Source organism: Grammomys surdaster, unplaced genomic scaffold, assembly GCF_004785775.1.
Source record: "Grammomys surdaster isolate TR1022 unplaced genomic scaffold, NIH_TR_1.0 126219, whole genome shotgun sequence".
NCBI classification, from domain to species: Eukaryota; Metazoa; Chordata; class Mammalia; order Rodentia; family Muridae; genus Grammomys; species Grammomys surdaster.
Window position 1 is genome coordinate 5,294,656 of NW_021621022.1, and position 4,136 is coordinate 5,298,791.

Genomic DNA, 4,136 nt, shown 5'->3' on the forward strand with positions numbered 1-4,136 from the left:
ACACACACACACACACACACACACACACACACACACACATTCTTCTTGCTCTGGCTCTCAAACCATCTCAGCTGTGCCTCTCTGGTCACTGCCTCTTGGTTAACTCCCTGAAGTTCCACTCCCCTGGCAGGCCAGGTAGTCTGAGATAATAGATCTCTGGCTGGGAGAAACTGAGGAGACTGGGGACCCCATCAATCAGGAAGGGCTAAGCAGCCGGAGTAAGGGAGATTTCTATTCCTGAAAAATGGGGAGGCTGCAGTGTTGCACACAGAAGGTCATTTCCTGAAGTCTCTGAGTTGGACATGTCAACTCTAGGAGGAATTTCATGCGTCCTAGTTAGAAGTGTGGGGGAGCAACGGTTTCTGATGGATTGTGGGGCCTGCACCCCACATGTGCATGCACATTCTCTCTGTGTGTAATGCTCATTTTCCTTGAAAACCTGGTGGGCTTGAGTAGCCACTTTCAGGGAATGCTAGGCTAATCCCAGGACACACTTGTCTTTTCTGCAGGACTTAGCACAACCCTGGATATAAATATATAAATAGCCTGTCATTTGAATGTTTCATTGACAGAATATCTCTGATTATTTCGATCAGATAAATGGTACCCTTAAGGGACTGGGAACAAAATGGGCTGGGGTAGGAGACAGAGATTCACCACTGAGGAGAAGGACCATTTAACATAACCCATCAGTTCACAAGGGAACACCTCACCCCCACCCTGTTCCTTTTAGGAGGTCTCTGACTCCTTAAGAATTTTCTCATTAAAGCCAGGACCTGTTCCACCAAGTGCCCTTCCTTCTTCTAACCCCAGCTTGAGTTTTCTAATAAGGAAGTTATTATAAAATGAGGGATAATAAAAACCTAATTTTATGGTACATTTTTGGGAGCTTTACTCACATTTTCTTTTCATCCATTCATATTTCTCTCCAGCTAATTAAGGTTTGAGCCAGTCTTCTCTCCCCACCTACTGCCCTCCAGGAAGAGAGAGCCCTTTGTCTCCTCTGGCTTTAAAGGAGGCTCCTGGATGGGTAAGGAACCCTGAAGAAATAACTTTGTCTCACTCCCCCTCCTGCCTCTGTCCAGAGGCAAACTTTTCTCACTACAAGCAGGAACCAAACCAGTTCGGGTCCCCTGAGCTCTCTAAGCATTCTATAAAGGCAAACAGAAGAAGATGTACCCCAAGCACTTCGTGGATGCTCTTTTGGTCATTGTCTGTCAATGTGTCATTTAAAGTTAATATACATAGCTTCAAGTGGGTTTTCATACATTATCAAGGATCCTACCTTAAACCTAGACAAGTAGGCTCTGAGGCTCAGAGGATCCAACAGCTTTCCATAGGTCTGAATCTAGGACCATTGGTCCAGTTTCTTTCCAAGGTACTACCAAGTAGTCTAGCTGCTTTCACTGTTTCTAGATCCTCCCTCGGCTGTGCAAATGAGTAAACTGACTCTCGGGAGCTGCTTTTCTTTTCTCATGACCCATATACATACATATCATGACCAATCATGGAATAAGCCTCCAACTGGATCTATCAGGATTTGTCACAAAATAAATATGCCCTGAGCCAGTTTTCAAGGTTCTGGGGTTAGTTCTCAGTCTAGACAGACTCAGGACATCCAGTTACGTTTCAGATAAACTGTGAGTGATGCCTGAGTATTAGGTATATCCCAAATACTACATGAAACATACTTAACGCTGAGAACAAAACCTACAACAAATTTGTACATTTAAAATTCAAATCTGAATGTCCCATGTTTTCATTTGCTAAATCTGGCACCTCCATCTCGGAGTGGAGACACCCTGGGAAATTTCAAGCAGCCTGAGGTTCCAAGCTTTGCTTCCAGAAGAGTTGCCATGGCAGCCTGAGCACGCCTTCCCAGGCCTGGGGAGCATCCTCTATTTAAAGTTGCAGCTCCCTTTCACCCCTGAACTCTAGGCTCCTATCAAACCTGGTTTCTTGGGTACTTTCAGTTTCCCCGGTATTGCCGCTGGTAGCCTTGGGTTTGTACTTCCCAGGCTCTGACCCGCTTTCTTCTCCTTGTTTAGTTAATCCCTATTGATCTCCAGTTCTCAGAGCTGCTTCTGCCAAAAAGATCCAGGACCTGTCCCTGACCAGCCCTGTCCACCCTCTGGCACTGTATTGGTGGAACTCTATTTCTTCTCACTGTAGTCCCGCTCATCTTAGCTCAGCCCTGGGCAGCTGGAGCTACTGACATCTCCAAGTCTCCCTTCACCTGACAGGAGCGAGCACCTGGGTGCAGGAAGGAAGCTAGTAAGTGAAAGAAAGAAGGCAGACTGTCCTGCCAAAGTTAGGTCTTTCTTATGAATGTGATTTCTTCCTTCCTCTCTAGGGTCGTGAGTCATTCCCCCCGCCCTGCTCTGCATTTCTTGCACCCCCGCCCCCACCCGTAGCGACTGTGAACCACAGGGGCTTGTCAACCTGAGCACACAGGGGCTGCCTGGCACCCCTACCCTTTCCAAACCGAGCACATTGTCTCAACGGGCTCCAGATTGGCTCAAGATCTTCTAAGGTTCTTCTCCTTCTTGCTTTCCAATTCTCCCGGGTTAATGCCACCCCGCCCTCGCCCCCATCCCCCAGGTCCCAGCTTGGTTCCTTCAAGGAGCCCGGTGGAATCTTGCTTCCAGTAGAGGGGTGATGGGAGATGCTGGTGTCATATGGCTGAGGGTGAGGGCAGGTGGCAGGGCTTGGTGGGCCTCAGAACATCACCCATATGCTCACTGTTCACCCACCCAAAGCTTTGCCCACGCACAGCCTGGCAGCAGGAACAGCAGCCCAGAACTTAACCCTTGAAGGGCATGGAAAAACAGCTTCAAAATGAGCCAATGTGGCTGGTGTGAACTTTGGAACTTCAGCACACACACACACACACACACACACACACTATGATATGGTTCCTCTTGAAGAACCTCGCTTGTATTCTTAAAGCTCCGGCTTCAGGGTAAACAAAACAAAACAAACAAACAAAACCGTCCCAGAGGTTGGGGATAGGAGTGATGCAGGGGTAGGAAGATAGGCCACATGGATGCCGAAGGGCACTGGGGAGAAGAGCACGCAGTGCCTGGGCAGAGGTCTGAGCTAGAGGAGAAGTTGGGTTCTGAATCCCTCGGTTGGGTTTGGAGTTCCCAAATCCAACCTTTAGAGACTAGCAGCTTCGCTGAGCCGACTTCAACCGTGCCCCTGGTCTCCCCTGTCTGAATAAGCTAACAGGACAAAAATGGAGAAATACTCTTTAGTCTTTAAAAGAACTCCAAAAATAGATGCCTTCTTCACCAGCTCAGGGCAGCAAGCTCAAGGGAGAGCACCTGCTCTGCGCCTCCGACTTTCTGGGTCCTTGGCTACCTTTCCAGGAATACTCAACCGGGTCTAGGCTCCGAGAAGGACCGGAACTGTAGCCTCTCTTCAGCTTTCCACTTAAGTTGAGCGATCGACGTGTCCCTGACCCCAGCGCTGGGTAGCGACATGCAGGACTTACCCTCGGGCGAGGCGCGGACTCCGGGCAGGGCTCCGGGCTGGGCCAGGTGAGTGCAGCCGCCGCAGGTAGGACGCGCGGCTCTGCCCGCAGAGGCTGAGTAAGAGGCTGACAGGTTGTTTTCCCCCCCTCCTCCTCTCGGTCGTTAACCACACCCCTGCTGCTCTCCTCTCCACTTCCTTAAAGGGTGGGGTGTGCTGTCTGTGTGTGTGAGTGTAGGCTCCAGCCTCTTACCATAAACTCTGAAATAGATGCCGCCTGCAATTCCCGGAGCTGCCCGGCTGACCCGGGGACCAGAGCCCATTGCCTTAAGGCTCCACTTGGGGTCCTCGGGTGCTTTGGACCTCTTGCGGTTGGTTGACCCCCAACTCCTATCACACCTGGCTTCTCCTTCCAGGCACCTTTTTTTGCAGCCTTTTGTCACCAGACCTGTCTCAACATTCTCAGCAGTGGCCCAGTGGCCCCACACCTTAAAATGGCCCCACCCCAGGGCAGATGAATATTAGGGATGCCCGATGTGACTGGTACAAGATTGGAAACTCTTACGACTGGGTTTCTGAGCCCAGACCCTGGAGGACCAGAACACAGTCCAAAAACAGTCAGGGAAGGGGTTGAGAATGTAGCTCAGATGGTTAGAATGTAT

General features: G+C 50.1%; 1 protein-coding gene across 2 annotated transcripts in view; it reads right to left on the reverse strand.

Moving 5' to 3' along the window:
- Positions 1-3,667, reverse strand: part of Ptk2b (protein tyrosine kinase 2 beta) — a 119,870-nt gene extending 116,203 nt beyond the window's left edge. For both annotated transcript variants that reach the window (XM_028758801.1, XM_028758799.1), the window contains exon 1: positions 3,497-3,667. The gene's annotated coding sequence lies outside the window, so the exon portion shown is untranslated. The remainder of the gene's footprint in view (positions 1-3,496) is intronic.
- Positions 3,668-4,136: the final 469 nt, after the last annotated feature.